Source organism: Ostrea edulis, chromosome 9, assembly GCF_947568905.1.
Source record: "Ostrea edulis chromosome 9, xbOstEdul1.1, whole genome shotgun sequence".
Lineage (NCBI taxonomy): Eukaryota > Metazoa > Mollusca > Bivalvia > Ostreida > Ostreidae > Ostrea > Ostrea edulis.
The window spans coordinates 65,064,635-65,085,919 of NC_079172.1; the positions used below are offsets into that span (position 1 = coordinate 65,064,635).

Consider the following 21,285-nt stretch of genomic DNA (forward strand, 5'->3'; position numbering starts at 1 on the left):
TCAGGTGCCTATGAGGAGGGATCTTTATAATATAGTTGAAAAGCATACTAAATACATAAATTATTGTGAGCATATTGAGTTGAAATTTTAAAACAGCAATATGCATATTTCGATCGGAGATTTATGAGCCATATCACTATGACGTCATATGCGGCAATGGGAATGAGAAGGCATGTAGTCAGTCGGCGGCAATTTAGGTAATAATCCATCTATTTTATCAATACATTCCGTTTTAACATCATTATCTGTGTATTTACTCATCAAGTAATGGTGTTTTGTGCAGTACAGGGTTGCCCCAATATTCAGAAGAATGGTTACGGATTTAACTTTTTTAGTCCCCAAAAGAATGCAGCTGGGAAGATAGCATGGCTCAATGACAATTTGATGCAACAAAAATCAGTTGGTTGTGTTCAAAACACTTTTCAAAACTTCAGCGAAACCGAAATCTCTAGAATTTGAAGGCAAGCGGTTTTGTGTGTGTGTGGGAGGGAGGGATTCGACTTAAAAGTGATGCGTGGTAGATGTACCTCTTTTCCTGGACTGAAGTCCCTGATTTCAAAATGCCCCAACCTCGAGGAGTCTTCTTGAAACGACCACGGGCTAATGCGAGTGTTTCTAAATGATATGAAGTTTATCTGTTTATAGCGAGAATACTTAATTCCTGAAATAAAAAAAACCAAACAATTATGTCATCAACAACAGATGAATGGAATGTTTGTGTTTCAAATAGAATAGGAGCATATTCCCTCATCGTCTTTGATCGTATTTTATAAACATACAGCTGTACCGTTTAAGACGTAGTTAGCTGGTGGGGATACCCCTTCGCATCTCTGGCACGTAGAACCAGGGATGGGGCTGTCCGCACTTTTTCAACGCAATTTTCTGTTATTTATTGGGGTGACCCCCTTTTAAAATTTAAGTAGAGGTAGTGAAAATTTTAAGAATGTAAGCTTGAAGACAAGAAGCAAATGTGTTTTCTAAAGGACGACTGCTAAACCTCCTCCACCCCTCTCGAAAAAAAAATAATTGAGAAAGTAAGGGAATCCTGCTACCCTGCCTTCCCCATGAATTAGAAATTCGAAGATTATAGACAAAATAACATTTTATTGATTATTATTTTATTATTACAGTGTAGTTGGTTGTCAATTCTTTTCAGACATGTTGTAGTTGAATAAACTAATAAATAAAATCCCATCTCATTCGGCTTCCCCTCCCCTTATTTCGAAATTAAGTTTTATATTTTACAACATTACAGTATAAGATAATAACTTGTAATATGTCTGTAAAGTCTAATGAAAAGTGATGATTATAAAAGGGGAAAATGAAAGGAATTGGATCTGTTTCATTTGTGACAAATTGAAATAAATATCCCCTATCTTATCTATACAAACTTTGGCATACATGATAATGATAGATAGTCCTATATGTATTTTCGTTTGCAAATCAAACAATATCATTACATTGCCATGAATCATATTTGTTGTTAAAATACATATTGTACTTCTATTGATTTTGATTATTGAATATGATTAATATTCAATGATATGAATATGAAATTTTTAAATCCTACTTATATTTCTATATTTTCAGATATGTGAAGATTTTGTGCATTAACTTAGTGGATACCATCTTCAGTTTATGTTATATACATTCCAGCAGTTCCTGGGGAAGCCGGCAGAGGCATATGTTACCGACCACTACCTCTCATCTGTTCCTTCGCTTATTTCAATAAGGATGACTCGTTGCCACAAGACGGACAAGGTTTGTGCATTACAATCTGGTGACTTTTGAGGGGTCCAAGAACTTGAAGATGAAAAGACTTGTTGATGATGTTATGAATGTGTTGGGATTTTTATTGTCACATATAAAAATATTTCTCTATGCTACAATATGTTTATTTGTTTTCAAATCGATTGTATCAAGTTCAAACTGCGTGTTGATGATTCTCAATAAATGGTGATCTTGTAAAAATGCCCAGTGTTCAATGCATGACTGATGCTGTTTGTATTCTGATCAACGAGTCTATAATAATAATAGTAATGGTCTATACTATAACACACATAGTAAAAACACAGGAACCGGTAATTTTGTCTGTAATAATATGATAGTACAATATTAATATATGTCATACCACCCCAAGTAAGAACTGGTGGTATGATATATGCCACTATTATTGTTACACTACAGACAAAATTACCCGTTCCTCTGGGTGTTTTTTTTTGTGGTTGTTGTTATTTTTAAACTAGGAATGTTAGATACTATGAAATAGACCACTACTATTATCATAAAACAATTACCGGTTCCTGTGTTTTTACTAGGTAGTGTTATGGCATAGACCACTACTATTATTACAAATAAAGTTAAAGGTCCGCGTGTGTATGTTAATTATTTTCTTTTACTATGGGGTGGTATGGTATAGGCCATATTATTCACTATAATTATTACAGACAAAATTAATTGCCTGTTCCTGTCGATTGTTTCCTATAAAGTATACGCTCATTGAACCGTCTGTGTTGCATTATATAAATTAAGGATTACTCTTATCCTTAGATGAATTTGACTCCACTTTTTTGGCAATCTGTTATTCCCTAAATAGTTCTAAAAGTTTATTGTTATTTCGGATTTCAAACATTTAGGTTGAGCATTACTGAAGAGACATTATTTTTCGAAATGCGCATCTGGTGCATCAAAATTGGTACCGTGTACGTTTTACATTATGTGTAGTATTCAAACAGGTATTCATTATCCAATATACCCTCAGACAGAAAGGTACCTTGATGATTGGCCGGCGTCTTTATGCAAATAATTTAAAGGAGGTGGCGTTGTGTCTTACAGCTTTGACTACGTTCATAATTGAAATAGAATTTATATATCATATATTTGATGATACATGTAAAAACCTCTGCCCAATTTACGTACTATTTTAACAACTTTTTTTTTATTTTGATCTCGCCAGTCCATGTTTATTTCGTTCGATAGACTGTAACTGTTTAATGGATTATTAAGTAAAATATTCATATCTAGACATGATTTTTAAAAAGATATATAAACAAAGAACACGAGTAATTAATTAAATGGCTATAGATAATGCAAACAAACAAAATGTTAACGTAATGTAGAAGTATGCAAGATATGCGCTAAGCTATATCAATAAATTACATTTATCGTTTTCTTGTTGAACAGTTTGAATGTTAAGGAATACTATCTATTAAAACAGATGCGTTATTGGTGTAAACAAAATTATGTACCAGTACCACAATGACATCAAACGAAGTAAAATAATAACAGTTTTTTTCACAATAAGATGATTGGCGAGAGATGCGACTATCGCATATGAAGTTACGGCATCACGTGACTCGCTATACTCATTTACAGAGAATTTGAAATCGAGGAATCGATTTGAGTTGATTGAAATGTTAAATCAAACCTGAAATTTTGCTTTAAAAACTGAGAGATTATTTTTATATGTAATGCGATAAAACCTACTTTAGTTTCAAAACAACTTACGAACGTGGGACATGTCCTTTAAATGGTACGAATGTAAACTTTAATTCAAGTATTGACACATGCAGTAAAAGGACAAATGAGCCCCCTGCCCTATGATTGAGGAATTTGAAGTTTGAAGACCCACCTTTTTTGCTTGGTAAAAATTCGGGAAAATTAAAAACAACTTCTCTGACCGCTCAACTCCCACTTTAAAAAAGGATGCAACAATACGCCTAAATAGCACATGTGCATATAAATGTTTTGCAAAACCTTATTGTAAAAACAATAATAACATTTTCAAAGAGCTGCAGCTACGTATAAGCAATACATGTTCCCTACCGGCGTCCCCATTAATTGACGGATGTAATATTTCAGACAATGTTTATTTAATGCTGTTGTACATTGCTATCAAGTCACTATGTTTACCAATATCAAATTTTGTTAGATGTTTCGTTGAACATACAATTGACACATGTACCAGTAGGTTTTATCAGGGATAAAATAGTCTTATTAAAAAGTGAAGATACCGAACAGTGATCAATCTCATACTTGCTATAAGCAATACAAAATAGAGAATTGGGGAAACACGGACCCCTGGATATACCAGAGGTGGGATCAGGTGCCTAGGAAGAGTAAGCATCCCCTGATAACCGGTCACACCCGCCGTGCATGTCCTATATCTTCATCAGGTGAACAGAGTTATCCGTAGTGAAAATCAATGTGCCAAGAACGACCTAACATTCTGTATGAAACACATCAGACAGCATTTGACCCAATGATAGGTTGTATTGACAAATTAGATCGTTATACCGAACATAGAACTTTCTAATGCTGACTTCAATCGAGACTGTTGAAACCCCGGTACCATCAACTTGTTTGGCAGTAGCTTGCCTCGATTAAAAAAACTGACCATATGCAGAACAAGCTCTTGCGTATCGAATCAGGTGAAATATATAAACACCATATACAGGTGATTATAGAATATTGCTACATGAATATGGGAAGTTGACGATGGAGAAGCTCATCCCATTTGTCATAAATTTGAGTTGTTACTTTGCTATTAATATCTATTTTCAATAAAATATTTAAGTATGAAGCAGAAATGGACGACTCTGTGGTGTCTTTTATTTTGAGTTCACATGGGTATATCGAATCGACATATGAATCAAAATTATCATTGTTAATAGATAATACGTCATCAATATATCTTAATGTCGAATTGAAGGCCATAGCAAGAGATTGTTTCTTTTCACGTAGAAGTTTTTAAATAAATTCTGATTCCTAAGAATATAAAAACAGGTCAACTATTCGGTGCTTTGCAAAAAGTTTTTTACTTTAAAAAACAGCACAAAGAAAGTCCATCAATTGGTATAACTCGATAATGTAAATTAAACTAGTTAACATCGGTAACTTTACCTTTAATTCATTTATGCCAGTCAAACGTTTGTCAAGAATCTTCTTTTTAAAGGTAGGTATAGGGTTTTTTGTTTGTCTGATTACACCCAAGTCTTCTTTCGCACTGTCGCTAAAATACACGCATAGTTCTAACTAGTTAATTCCCTACTGGTGAAACCGTCTGTCCACCTGTCTGTCTGTCAGTCAGTCAGTCTGTCCCACTTCTTTCATTATGTTTTGATTTAGGAAGCTGAAACTTTATATGTAATTTACTACAATATGTTACCAGTTCAAAATGAAGTTTTGTCACACATGAGTGATTTTGACGAGGTTTATTGGACTTTGTGTCGAACAGAGTTCCACTTGATTTTCCGCGCCACTTTCATTCTCAATTATCGTGAAGCATGTGACAGCGTGGCGAAAATGATATCGTCATTGAAAGTACAGTTTTTGACGTGCCTAGATAGCCGAGCGGTCAATGTGAGTAAAAGAAATATATATTTCATGTCCATTCAATATACTGATCAGTAGAGGCTCGTGGTATATCATCACATATATTTTCTAAAACTGGGAAAATCTCTTAAATATCTGTTAAAGTAAATTGTGGTTATATATGGAACATTTGGACACTAGTCTCTCTCTCTCTCTCTCTCTCTCTCTCTCTCTCTCTCTCTCTCGTGTGAAGAGATCAATAAACAAGACGTGTAAAACTGTAATGCGCCTCTTAATCATTATCAAACATTTAAATCACTGAAGAATTGAAAATCAATTTGAATATGAATCGTTAAATAAAACCCCACTGTATTCCATTTGTAAGCCTGCGTATATGCACAATTAGGTCTGAATGGTAGACATACATATATTCCAACGTTTTGTTTGAATTATATTTAAATACCCATGTCTTCTTGTCTATGAAAAGCATTAGGATCTTTCGACATTACAGTACGTAAGTAATATTTTGTATATCGATATATAGATAGATCGATTTTACAACTTAAAAGTCATTTGTCAGACACTCCTTTCTATTGATGTAGAATAGTTATGAACATACTCATGTCATGTGACGTGTTGTCAATAACAACTGATTTAGGATCTCATCAATGCATTTGCTTTTTTCAAATCTGATGTTTTCGCAAATATTTCTAAAATTAGTAAAATATTCAAATTCATTCTGTGTATTCTGCTTCATTTTTATCGAAACCTATTGCTTGTCATTTGTAACTATGAAGAAACATCAAGTTGGATCCGGTTTTTAGTGCCGTCTGTGAATCTCCACATTCCATGCACTCCACGATCTATTTCTCGGCATTGTTGAAAAATGTTTCTTTTTAATTAATCTTTTACATTTTATTCGAATTTAGAATAATGAATAACGGTTTATTCTTCTTGGACTAGTTCCAAGTACCATTGGTTAAATATAGAAACCACTACCAAATATGGAGACAAGTCAAGGTCATGCAAATTTTAGCTGGTACCTTTCAGTAACTTATAGTAATACTTACATTTTACGTACTTGAAAGTATTTGTATTAAAAAAAAATCAAAAAAATTCAAATAATAAATGTCTTTCTTTATTTTTTCAAACGGGAGATGACGGTCGCAACATTGCAGAAAAAATTGCTAATGCGAGTTACGAATATTTTCTACATTGGTTGCGACTTTCATATCTCTTTTAACAAACAAAGAAAGCATTTTATTACTTAAATAACGTACTTGTACGGCTCATTATTGGAAACTTATACGTTTTATTGTATAAAAATGTAGAATAATTCCAATGTTATTTATTACAGTTGTTTTGATTGGACAAAAATAAATCCACATCATTAAATCCACAAAACGCTGTGTATACATACGCGCATGAAAAGAAATAACATAGTACAGGAAAACTGTTCAAATTTTTGAAATTGATAATACAGGGAACAAATTGGAATTATAAGAATCAAACATTCGCCTCGCACTTTCATTCAGTTTGTGAATAAAATATCCAGAGTTTACACATCGATAAATTCTTCAAAAAGAATGTTTAATCGTATAAAAAAGAATACAATATAATATTAATGTGCAATAATGTAATGCAACTTTACATCTTTTAAATCAGCATATTTGCAGCATTATTACTCAAATAAGTGATATATAGATATGATGTATATCTTTATTTTTCCCCAGTGATATCGTGTGTATATTTTACGTATATATTTTATATTATGTTATCTATTTTTCTATTCTCTCATCTATCTGTCTGTGAATATGTTTTATACAGGACCACAATGTAAACTAGTCATTTGTACTAATTGTGCTATCCTGTCTAAATTTATTATTATTATAAATAAAAGAATTTATTATTATTATTGTTATTATTATAACAGTTAAATAAATCTGAATAGGTTATGAATATATATATTTAAAGTTATACGTTCTGTTGTTTTTTGTTTCATTTGACAACGCTTGTAACATTGTCTCTGTTTATAAGGTTCATTTTGAAACGAACTTGCCATTCATTCCACATTTAGTAATCCTACTTATATTCTAACTGCCACCTTTTAAGCATGAAAACAGTCTTTATTTTTCCAAAATACATGTTTATATTCGGGAGAAAGTCTCTGTAAATACCCCCTTATGATCCTCGCCCAAAATTTTCTATTTTTATTGCTTATAGGAGTAATGAGATTGATCACTTTCCGTTATCTTCACCTTTCATACTAGCGGAAAATAGAAACTGTATACTTAAAGGCATCTTTTATCTAAAAAATGACATCACAATATTTTGCAAGAGGAACTCCAAAAAACAAATTTGTAGTATCAATTATGAGTTATCTATAGATGTATAGCTGCAGCGCTTTGAAATTGAAGTAATTTTGACGTTTTAGCCCTTTATAAAAAAAATTGTCTAGAGGACAATATATCAAACTGGTACCCCGCTGATTGGTAGCTACACACAAACATAAGAGATGTGAAGTCAACAGGGTACCAGTTTAGGCAATTGAAAACAGGGAATTATTTTTGTAATTACTATCGTATCCAATGTGTTTGTAAACATTCTGAAGAACTTTGTCTGATTCTCTGGTTATAATCTTAAATTTCGCCACCTTTTTGGAACATGCATAATTTCACCAATATCTTAAACCCTTCGTCTTTAAAAGTTAAAGGGGCATGGATACAATCGAGGCAAAATGTTTGTTCCATTTTTGTTTACAATGCTTAACTAAAGTATTTCTGATGGTCAACCAAAATTTGAATATCAATTTTTGAGTTACAAGTGAGATACAAGACTCCCAGTTCTTTGTTATGTAAACAAGGCTCGTGCCATGTTTTTGTTTATATATATATTGCTTGATAGAAAATAAAGCATGTTTAAAATAAAATGATTTGTGTTAAACACTAGAAATTATTTAACTGTGTTCAGAATTATCCTGTAAATTGAAAAATCTGCTTTAAACGAACTTTTACTAGTATATTTAACATATGTAAACAAAATCATGGTACGAGTCTTGTTTACATAACAAAGAGTTACGATCTCTGTATCTCCAAAATACCTCGACAACTGATATTCAGAAAAACGTTTGTTTTTGGAGTAGAAGGACCTCCATACTTTAGCTGTGATATACGACCCCGATGATGTAGTAATACATCAAAGTTTGACTTATACAATTTACAAAGCCCCAAGATGTTCATTAAGACCTGCGAGCATTGAGTGGCAAGAAATGGAACATGCTCGTACAACAGTCGTACAACAACTGTAAAACATTTGACGGCACAATACAATGCGCGGATACTAACTCAGCGTGGATTAAAAAGACAAGATACCTATATACGGACGTCATTTGCGTAATCGATTCCACCTTGGGCATCGACGGATAAAACCTCGTACCATAAGGAACAGATTGCAAGAAGCCAACATTCGTCCTCAACATTCTGTTATTCGTCCTGTTCTCGTCTGGCGTCGCTGTCTTGAGATGCTAGCGTGGTGTAGAAGGTATTGTCGTTTCAATGACATATAATGGGTGTAAAATCTGTTTACGAAGGAATCGAGATTTCATATCGACAGCTGTAACGGTCGTTTTGGGCTTACCGTCGTGCCAGAGAACGTTACATTGACCCTTCCATTATTCAGCTCCTCCAATTCGGCGGCCAATACCCTCAATTATGGTCTGGAATTACAACATATGGAAGGATTCCTTTGATAATAGTGGAAGACAATTTAACCGTGACGAGATTGTTAGGCATTTCTTGGCACACTGATTTTGACTACGGATAACTCCGTTTACCTGATCAAGATATAGGGCTTATGGCGGGTGTGACCAGTCGACAGGGGATGCTTATTTCTCCAAGGCATCTGATCCCATCTCTGGTAAATCCAGGGGTCCGTGTTTGCCCACCTCTCTATTTTGTATTGCCTTTAAGAGTTATGAAATTGATCACTGTTCGTTATATTCACCGTTCATTAATTTACAAGCATTGTATCATCGATTAATGTAATTCCCGTCAGCTAATGTGATCCTGATTGCGTTAACAGTTGCGAATGTACCAACTAATGTAATCCCTTTCCAATGGATTGTTGTAGTTGATGATGTAGATACCACTTATGTAATGTCGGTCTATTGTGTGATTCAATCTAGGGGGTGCTTATTTCTCCTAGGCACCTGATCCCACCTCTAGTATATTCAGGGACCCGTGTTTGCCCACCTCTCTATTTTGTATTGCTTATAGGAGGTGTTATCTTCGCCTTTCATCAATATGAAAGTATCATCAAGTTCTACAGATTCGAGTTTCTTCCCCAAATTATTACTGGGTTTGGAGATGTAGTATCGGGCCACAATAGGGGATCAAAATTTTAGATAAAAATAAATAGGAGAAAATCTTATTCTCAAGAGCAGCAGGACCAGGATCAAAGTCGTCCACTTCTGCTTCATAGTTAGATATTTTATTGAAAGTATATATTAGCGACAAACTGATAACACAACGGTATGACAAACGGGATGATTTCAGCTTCTCAATCGTCAATTTCCCATATTCATGTAACAATATTCCATTATCACCTGCATATGGTGTTTATATTTCTCAACTGATTCGATATGCAAGAGCTTGTTCTACGTATGATCAGCTTTTAAATCGAGGCAACCTACTGACAAACATGTTGATGAAACAAGGGTTTCAACAGTCTCGATTGAAGTCAGCATTTCGCAAATTCTATGGTTGATATAACGATCTAGTTTGGCAATAAAACCTATTATTGGGACAAATGCTGTCTAACGTGTTTCATACCGATTGTTAGGCCGTTTTTGGCACACTGATTTTGACTACGGATACCACGGGGTTACCGATCGACAGGGGATTCTTACTCCTCCGAAGCACCTGATCCCACCTCTGGTGTCTCCAGGGGTCTGTGTTTCCCCAACTCTCTATTTTGCTTATAGGAATTATGAGATTAATCAAGGTTTGCTATCTTTGCCTTTCATCAATATGGAAAGATTCCAGATTTATATTAGATCAAATCATGAACCCGAGGTTATGGTGGGACTAGAATAGTTATATTTCAACACGAGAATATATAAGGAAAACACATGCAAAAGTCTCAAGAACACACTAAATTATGTTCATATGCAACGTTCCCAAATGTGGCTTCTTTTGTTTTCAAATGATTGACACTATTGTTAGGGCGAGATGAAATGGGACTTCAAATTCAAGTTTGTTATAGAGGTTTGCACCTGAAATTTGGAGTAATGTCAATTATTGGGAAGTCCATTTTTGATTTCTATGTTGAAGGAGAATTAGGAAATTGAAGAGAAAAAAACTGGGGTCGCGATGCTTGTTATAGAGCTACAGTGTTCTAAATATGACCTTTTTGCACTTTAAATTTATTCAATTAAACTTGATTTACCTGTTGGTGTCTACACAATATAAGCATCAGGAATCAATCATTACATGAAATAGATGCATAAAAATGTCTTCTAACAATACAGATAAAAAAGAATTTAATAGAAGTAATGGAAATAAATAATGACATTTTTGCACTTGATATACGAAAACATTCATGATATCAAATTGGAGAGTTTAAAAAGACATATTAGGAGTAATATCAATTTCTAGTCTTGTGAAAATGGAAATAAAAAAGTGGGGATTGGAGACCAAATTTTTAAATTATTTGCGAAAATATTGAATTTTAATGCAACATTTCGAGTAAATTAATTAAAACATTTTTAAGATTTGGTGTTTTATGTCGAAAAATGTATCAACCAAATTAATAAATTACAACATTTAATCTTGTTCCAAGTCTCAACTACTCGCATCATACATTATAAAACTAAAATACACGTATAAGAGCATAAAAATAGAAGATATATTAGATGAAACAGAAACTGTAATATCACGCAGATTTAGAACTTTCTGATTGTTAAATCCTTCCGCCACAAAGTATAGTTACTACAAATCCCTTTCAAAATTCGAATTGGCACAAATTTTTCAGCTGGATAGCTGTAATAGAGTAATAGATGTGTAATATGTTTGCACCAATGGGATCAGTATTGAGCAAGTAAATACTTAGTTGTTGCATCCTGCGCAGTTGTGCTCAAAACCTCAGGGGTTAACCTCCTTAAGTCATGCCCCATGGGACTTAGATGGGGTCATAATATGGGGTTTAATTTCTTTGTGGGAATAAAAAGGGAAAATCTTTTTGATTGTCTTTTTCTGATGAACAGTAGGACCAATGTGACTCATGGGTCTCTTGCTGCAATGTCTTTGTGTTTTGAGGTCTTTTTTTGTAATTGCATCATTTATTAAAAAGTATATATATCATTGGGAATAGAATATCCTTGGATACTCTCGCATAATTCTCACCAATGGTGCCAGGGGCCAATTGGATTGAATGTATTTTATTATGATCATTATTTTATATAAGGCATATATATAATTTATATAAAAATACATAATATCACTATATGTATAATAACATATATCAAATATTTGTTACAAATATTTTTTGAAGTCATAGAAATATCATATACAACGTTGATGTAGATATAGCAACAGTAGAACAACAGGAATTACTTACGGAATAATGTATAAACACTGTAGTCCAAAGTTGACCCCATAGTTATATTGATAAATATTTAAGGATAATATATACTGGTCTCTTCACAGTCGTCAAGTTACATCAATTTACAAAGTTGTTCAAAACATTTATGCTCTTTTGCATTTATATACTTCAATACTGATGTAAAACTTATACGGTACCAATTTTGATGCACCAGATGCGCATTTCGACAAATAATGTCTCTCCAGTGATGCTCAACCGAAATGTTTGAAATCCGAAATAACAATGAAGTTTTAGAGCTATTATAGGGAAAAACGGTGTGCCAAAAAAGTATAGTCAAATTCGTCTAAGGATAAGAGCTATGCATGAGGGAGGAAATCCTTAATTTTGAAATGAATTTCTAAATTTTATAACAGCAATTAAAAAACATCCGTATTTTCAAGCTAGTAACGAAGTACTTAGCTACTGGGCTGTAGAGACCCTCGGGGACTAATAGTCCACCAGCAGAGGCCTCGACCCAGGGGTCATAATGTAAAACTTATACGGTTCCAATTTTGATGCAACAGATGCGCATTTCGACAAAATTTGTCTCTGATGAATAGAAACACATTGATTTTTTAACATGATTATACATATTAAAGGTCGTTTCACTTAAAGAATCTAATCTACATAACATTTTATGCTGGGGCTCACGGCGGGTGTGACCGGTCAACAGGGGATGCTTACTCCTCCTAGGCACCTGATCCCACCTCTGGTGTGTCCAGGGGTCCGTGTTTGCCCAACTATCTATTTTGTATTGCTTGTAGGAGTTATGAAATTGATCACTGTTCGTTATCTTCACCTTGCATTCTATAGGCTACATAAGAAATAAGTAAATTTAAGGATTTGGTTTCGCCATCTTGTTCTAGAAAAAATCCATCAACAATGTGCTTCCATTGAACTTTGAAGGATAAATAACTGCTAACTGTGTTCCATATATTCAAAACATTATCACACTCGTAAATGAAAGGTGAAGATAACAAACAACGATCAATCCCATAACTACCATAAGCAATACAAAGTAAATAGTTGGGCAAACATGGACCCCTGGACACACCAGAGGTGGGATCAGGTGCCTAGGAGGAGTAAGCATCCCATGTCGACCGGTCACACCCGCCGTGAGCCCTATATCCTGATCAGGTAAACGGATTTATCCGTAGTCAAATCAGTGTGCCAACAATGGCCTAACAATCGGTATGAATAAATCAAATGTTTTTTAGTCTGAACTTGCTTACAATGTGTACATTCATTCTTTACATCTTTTTTCCATTTGATAATATATCCATTATTACGTAAAATGTCATTCAATAATTTATAACTGAATTCCCTATTTGTTTGTCTATCAAATCTTGAATCTTACATTTATAAATATTTATCCAATTTGTATCACCGTATATTCTGAATTCTTCAGACAGTAATGCTTGAAAATTAGGTTTGCAAAAACTTTTTTCAACTAAATGTTTATTAAAAAAATTACTTGATTATTCAAGTATATTGGTAAATCCAAGAAGGAAGTTAAAATTAGTGACAGTTTGTTTATTTACACAGCTTGAATTTGAAAAATCGTGTAGTCCTCGAATTTTTCTCGTGATTTTCATAATAATGTTGTACTCACATAACCAGTTAGATTTGTCATTGATATTTCAATAATGTTCTAGCGGTTTAAAAATTCCATCATCAAACAAATCACTAACATATAAGATACCAGATCTCGCCCAATTATCGAATAGAATGGGTTTTCCTTTATATTTCAGATTTGTGTTATTCCATAATGGTTATTGTAAAATAGCATCAGGTAATCTTTTATCATAGTTAAGTTCGCTTTTACATTCATTAAAGCAACACAACAACTTCTCTCCATAAAATAGTGGCAATTTAGTTTTGTTTAAATTCTCCACATCAGTGGTTGATCATTTTAACATATAGTATATATCAACGTTAAGTTTTCTACAATAATTATTTAAAATTTCAAGTAAGACTCCCTTTGAATTTAATAATCTTGATATCCATGCTGCTTTTAATGCTTTTGATTTGCATTCTATATCTACTATTGAAAGACCGCCTCTTGTTACATATCCAATCAAAGTGTTTCATTTGATTCTTTTTTCCATATGAAGTTAAGAATTAATCGTTGTACTTTTTTCATATATTCTTTATCAGGAAGACATAGAATTGACGATACATACGTTAATTTTATAATGCATGCTTTACCAACAAGTGTTAATTTTCTTCTTTTCTAGCAACAATTTTTCCATTTCATTATATATTCTCATCCAATTTTTATTGTAACGTTCTTCTTTATCGTGACCTAAAAATACCTTGACAGTTGACCGCTTTACTTGTAACTCTAATGCTAAAAAGTTCTTCAAACTGATTTTTGAATCTTCCAAGCAAAATACATTAAGTTTTGTTGATATTAATTTTAAAGCCAGCACTTTCACAAAATTTATTTATTTTATCTAGGGTTTTTTTCATAGAAATTTCATTATTTACCACAACTGTGAAATCGTCTGCGTTCTCTATATTTTTTTTCCAGAATTATTTATCACAGCACCGTTAATGCTGTTATTATTTTTTATTCTAATCGCTAAGATTTCTGCTACTAAAAGAAAAAGGAGGGCTGATAGGGGATACCCTTGTCTAATCCCCTTGTCATCGTGCATATTTTAGAAAGCCATCCATTATTTTTCATTTTAAAGATTGGTTCTGTATGTAGAATTTTGGTCCATTTAATAAAATTATTTCCTATATTGAATAACAACACTTTAAAAAGAAAATTCCATTACACAGAATCGAATGTTTTTTCAAAATCTAAAAATAGTAATATTCCTTCCAAATTTTCAGTTTCACAATATTCCAATACTTCTAGTACGAGTCTTACATTCTCCCCAATGTAACATCCTTTCATATAAGCAGTTTGGTTTTCATTAATTATATCTGATAAAATTTTTGCAGTCTTTTAGCAAAAATAATGGCAATTATTTTATAGTTAGTATATGTCAAACTTATCGGTCTATAATTTTTAGTTGATTCTTTGCTCCCTTTTTAAAAATCAATGATATTACTTATAATCTTTGAGTATGTGTCATTGTTTCATTGTTAACAATGTCTTTTAGAACACAATAAAAATATGGTCCAATTTGATTCCAGAAACTTGGGTAAAATTCATCAGACAAACCCTCGAGACCAGGTGCTTTATCACTTTTCATACTAGAAACCGCCTTCGTACATTCTTCGAATGTTGAGAAAAGTTCCTACATGTCTTTATTTTCATCACTTAATAGTGGTATATTTACCCCCGACAAATAAGTGTCAATGATTTCATCATTTATGTTTTTACTAGCATATAAATTTTGATAAAAGTCAATAATTTCCCCCAATATTGTATTAGGTTTGTTTATCTTTTTATTGTTTGAGTTTAAAATTTCTGTAATGACATTTGAGAACTGATGCTTTTTTTCTAAGTTTAAGAAATAAGAAGTACTTTTTTCTCCGTTTTCTATCCATTTTACTTTTGATCTTATTTGTGCGCCTTTAGATTTTCTATCATGACTACTCTGCTTCTAAAGTATTAAGTTTTTTGTAATTTAAGTCTTCATGTCTCCCAGTTTCTAATTTTTCAATTTCTCGCTCAATTGCTTTGATCCTTTTTTAAACTGATCTTTGTTTAAATATTGAAAAATTCATTGAAAATTCGTTTACTGCACGTTTAATTTGTTCCCATTTATCAATTGGGTTTAATGAGTTGTCAATGTTTGTAATGCCGTTTTTAATTTCCTTTTTATATTTCTCACCTTGTAAGTGTGCTATGTTTAATTTCAAGTACCCTGTTCCTCTCTTATCGTTTGAAATTATGAAAATTTTGAAAATCTATGATGAGACATACAAGATCCTTTGGAGTGAGTGCCTGCAATTTTTTACATTATCATTCCGCTAAATTTGGGACAAAAGTTATCATTATTGAAAACATAATCTATCCAATTTTTTTGGATTATTATCAGCATCACACCATATTAGACTCAATGTTTTGAGTTTTTAATATAATAGTGAAATGACCGGTGTGGTGCAAACATTGTCGTCCATTCAATTTTAATTTTTTTAACAGCTAGAACGATAATGGAGGCCAGTACTGGAGAAATTACCCCGCCGTCATTAGCATCACCCACCCTCTATTTCACTCAGATAGAAGTCAATTCACTTAAAGAATTCCTCTATACTGTTACCACAGAAGAACTTCGACAGCTTCTGAAGATGTTCAAAACCAGATGTTTAATTTCCGAAGAGATGTATACTCGTCTAGATCAAATTCATCGTCAAAGTGGAGATATGGACGAAATGTTTACCTTGCTCATAACACACCTGTCTCAGAGATGTACTTCAGGTTTACCGTACGTTTTGTTTGTATTGTACCATTCTGGTTACCAGAACCTGGCTTATACACTTAACACCATATATCAAAATATCCTGGAAATGTTCAAAAGAAAACCACCTCAAGTGCAAAGATTAGATACACGGAACAGAAAAAAAATTCAAATTTATTTCAAATCTATGAAGACAAATCTTCAAAACATGATATTCCTTGATCCCGTTGATTATTTCATGAAACGATCGATAGAATTTAGACAAAAGATATACACTACTGTGCCTTCCTCAGAAGACACAATTCTTCAAGAATTTTGTGATAAATATGTTGTAGCCTTAGCGTTCACTATTGATACAATGGCAAATAAAACTAACCATATTGATCCTAACCACGAACTCTTCCAGGATATGGAGTCCATTATCTCTTTAACGTCATGCCCAGACCTGTCTCGCTGTATGTTGTATGACAGAAGAGCTGTGGTTTTGTCGTTTGCGAACAAAAAAAAGGAGAGGGAGAAGGGCTCTTAAGAGAAGGTCTTATTTGCGCACAGAGAGTTTCCAGTTGTTTAGAGATCGTTGACCTACACTATAAAAGTGTTCTCTTTCTCAGGGCATGGTTTGAACGATTTCCTCAAATTATACTGAATCGTATTTATGGACACATGCAAAGTGCAATGCAAATTTTAGAAAATGAGCCAGATGACTTTAGAAGGTTTTGGACGCAGAGGTTTATCTTCCGTTTCCTCTGTTGTTTCTTAGGTTTGGGGATGCGTTGTCGTTTTATTGAAAAGTTTATCTGCCCTTTCTACATACTACAAGAGGCCGAGAGATTACTTAGCAAGTATGATTCGCCGGATGCTGAGTGTCGTCTGCAGATGTATTTTGCCATTGCCAAATCCCGATTGTGGAATTTGAAAGGTGACAATAATGCAGCCTTGGAATATATTTCTCAGGCTAAAGAGATCGCTTGCAGAGGCAACTTCAGTGAAGTTAACACTATTTCAGCTGCGGAGCAGGTTCTACTCCTGCCTGACGTACAACCCTTATTTGTTGAAACGGAGAGCAACAATAATTTCACAGACATCATTGTCGCAGAACCAATCCATCTTCCTCCATTTTATCATCTTCCATCATCGTCAAACTTCAGCGATCATTTGTTAACGTTGACCTCTCGATCAGTCTCTGAAGTATCTATTTCAGTGCAAGGTTCCATCAAAGAGGAAGAAATTGGAAATGAAGTCCACATGCCATCTGACGAATCCATACCCACTGAAGAAGCTGCAATATCTCACAATTTTTCTCGGGAGGTTGTTCAATTGAGGTCTGCCAAAATAAATCGTGAAACGATATGAACTTTGACATGCAATTTGCGGATCGCCGATTCTCAAATAAACCCGGCCAAGGTGACGACGGTAACTAAGAAGTATTATGCCAGATATTCGATGTAAACAATATGACGACCGTATTGTCTTTGAAGGACATACCAGATGATTTTTCTGATACGTTCTTTAACTATACACCTTCCTTGCCTTAAAAGAAAAGGGCCACAAGTTTTGTTAAAGACTCATATGTTAAATCCATGAATTTATATTCAATTGGAGATGAAAATATTCAGATTGAAGAGCATGTATTCCGAAGCCTGCATAAGACTGAAGAACCACGCAAAGTGAACTTAGACATGAACGTTCCAGTTCAGAAATTTGACGATGCTCACTGCAGCTGCAAGGCGGGGTATGTACATTCTGTCGGAGTAGGCCTAACTGTAACAAAAGTTTCTGCTTTTGTTGAGTTTCTGTTTATGCTTTCATAAGTTATTACAGCTTCATTAGGGTTAAATGTTTATTTTGTAAAAATTGATATTTCTTTTCAGTTTGATGTATTTTAATTTTGTGACCCGTTTAAAACAGGTTTATCCAAGATCAGGTTTGTGTTTTTATGTAATATTCATAATAGCAAATAATAATAATCACTTTGCACCATGCATGGTATGTCCACTGAATCTGAATCTGCATATCATCTCTAGCAATATTTAGGACGAGAATGCCCAAGGCATATATATTTTCATTTCATTGATCCATGTTCGTTATCTTCATCTTTCTTGATTAAACGTGATGTTTTTTGTACTAGAGCTCGATCCAACATTGTACTTTGTCCTTTAAATTATACATGTTCAATGAATTGAATGATCTAGAACGATTTAGGTATATATAATATGTCGAGTCTTTATCATTCCCGGTTACTCCTTGCACAGCGGGGTTAAGGTGTCCCGAGTAAAATAACAAGTCATAACAGCATGTTCATATCAAAGTAAAATTCTTCCAAGCGTCGCATATGTTATGCTTGTTTTAAGGACATGTAGGAGATATATATAGAGTTGTTCCCTCCCACTTTTAACTTTCCAATTTCAGTCGTACCTTTCATCTTTTCTTAAAGTTTGAAGGGGTTCAAACCTCAAGGTATTTGTCGGCCTAGATTTTTTAAAATTTTCTTTTTCTTTATCTCGAAATAATTTAATTTTACACTTGTTACAAGCAATTCGATAGATTCATTTCACTTTATCAACATGCTTTATATCGTAAAAACAAAATTGCCCTTTAGTTCCGCTACATGACATCACAATACGTTTTGTCGTTCAGTTTCCATTTTGTTGCTACGGCGATATTGGTCGCGTCATATATAATTGATATTTTCTTTAGAATTATCCACCAAATAATATCAAACGTGGTTTACTAAATTAAATTATAAAGAATGAAAGTAATTTTTTTTTTGTTTTGACAGTTTACGCAATTTTATAAAGCGCTTCGCATTTTATAATGCGTAAGCTGCCCCAACTTACTTTATATCGTATAAAACAAATAAAAATTACTTCCATTCCTTAATCATTAATGACATGAGGTTTGTCAACAAACAAAGAGCTTACCATATTTGGTCAATAATGCTAAATGATGTGAGACTTACTACACGTGAGAATATTATGAACTGCTTAATACGAGTAATGGTATATGACATGTTCAACATGGACACGATGTTTAACAATTTTGACATTTTCAGTCGCGTCAGAAGCTTTAATCTGTGCTGAACAAGATGCAAGGGGTGGAATATTGAATTTAAATCCAGTAACTTCTCTTTCCTTTTCTATGTGGAAACCTTTGTCTGTCATGACCCCATCACCATTCTGTAGTTTTCCACACTGAGTGAGATCTGATAACAATTTAAGGAAACCTTATGTTTATGTAAAGTCTTTATTCGATATAGAACCATAGAAAAGCATTGAGGAAAATATCACAGCATCCCGTCAAACAACACCAACCAATCCTTTTAAATTTGTGCTGGATTTGTAACCAGAGTAGCACTGGCTTAGTCTATGAAGCGAACTAAGTTTCTGTATTTTCAGTTCTGCACAGTCAACTTTAACAAAAGTATTTGGAAAATTATTTTTGTAATTTCCCGGCATATGTTCGATTACTTGTATGGTGTCACGATGTGACCAAATAAATAAACTAACAAGTCGAAAAAATATCAGTTTATCCAGTGAGCAAACATTGCACTAGAGTCTTGTGATGATATATCGTTAGCTTATCCCTGTTTCTTATCTTCATGCAAGGTGAAGATAACGAACAGTGTCAATCTCGTAACTCCTACATGTACGAGCAATAGAAAATAGAATAAATACAAGTTGGAATAAATACCAATTGTGCTGAAAGTCGAGGTTTTGTCTCAGTTTCATAAGAGTAAGTAGAACTTGACATCTTTTCGACAATGATTAAGCACGTTTTATTGTCTGGTTCTACTCGATAGAATCTTCAGCTGTTGGTACTCTAACTGTGGAGACAGCATCAATTTGGTCCAGTGTTATACTGATAATCTTTCTCCTTCAGATCCAAGTCTTCTCCGCTGCAACTTTTGTTCTTGGGATGCAATGTCATGCATTTGTTGTTGATTAACAAAGTTAGCCTGTAACAGTTTTTTCACTCTTCTGTCAATGCTCTGTTTTCGCCAACAATGGACAAAAGGTTGAGTTGAGAGGCACCGGTAAGACATGTATAAATCGTAGCACTTTTTGTAGAGTAGAGCTGACTCATATTACATTAATGGAAGGATGAGTCTAATTAATATATTGGATTCTGATCGCCTAATGAACATCATAGGACAACTTTGCAGTTCTTAAAATAGACCGTCACTTATCATGTGATCTAGAAAGTAATTAAGAACATTTTCAACACTTTTATTCTATTTAGGCGCCACCGGTACAACCAATTACAGAGTCTTGTTGAGCAAATAGTTGTGCAGACACTGCATTTTCGGAGGCCCTACCTGTACATGACCTTGAAAATATTCAACATCTAAAACAAGAGTGGAGTGACCTTAACATAAAAGTCAACACGAGGACAGAGTGTATATCAAAAGTGGCATAAGGAACGAAGAAAGATAACTGCCTCTCACTTTAAACTTATAATGAAAAGGAAAAAGGATGTCAATGAAAGGTTTTGAGAAAAAATATTCATCTTATGTTCTACATCTTATGGAAAAGGTAACGAAATTGTTGCAAAGCAAATGTACCTAAAAGGACAGGAAATCACCTCCATGATGTAGGTTTCATTGTTATTCCTGATTTGTCGTTTTTAGGTGCAACACCTGATGGCATTATGTGTGAAAACTATTATACAGGTATAATTGAAATCAAATGTCCATATTCTGTTAGAGACCCTCTGCGATGTTTGTGTAGAATGCATTTACCCCAAAAAACACATCTACTATTAATACCTTAATCCAGAAATCATCTTTGTTTTATGTTGAACATTTTAAACCATTAGTGTATGACTCAATAACTACTGAAATGACGTAATTTATCATGGATGCTGTGGAGTCATTTGAATTTCCATGGATTGCTAAGACTTTATATTTTCAATTTTGATGGACTGTAATTTTGTAAAACTCTATAATTTCGGTATATTAAAATATCGTATTAATTTT

At 33.6% G+C, this 21,285-nt stretch overlaps 1 long non-coding RNA gene across 2 annotated transcripts; it reads left to right on the top strand.

The window, feature by feature from the left end:
* Nucleotides 1-5,252: 5,252 nt before the first annotated feature.
* Nucleotides 5,253-21,285, top strand: LOC130046576 (uncharacterized). 2 transcript variants are annotated; one of them, XR_008798732.1, is made up of 6 exons: nt 5,253-5,361; nt 13,704-13,744; nt 16,055-18,042; nt 18,182-18,234; nt 20,190-20,343; nt 20,550-21,285. It is a non-coding gene; the product is annotated as an uncharacterized LOC130046576 (long non-coding RNA). The 2 variants fall into 2 exon arrangements; XR_008798733.1 differs by lacking the exon at nt 20,190-20,343 and having other exon boundaries at nt 5,254-5,361.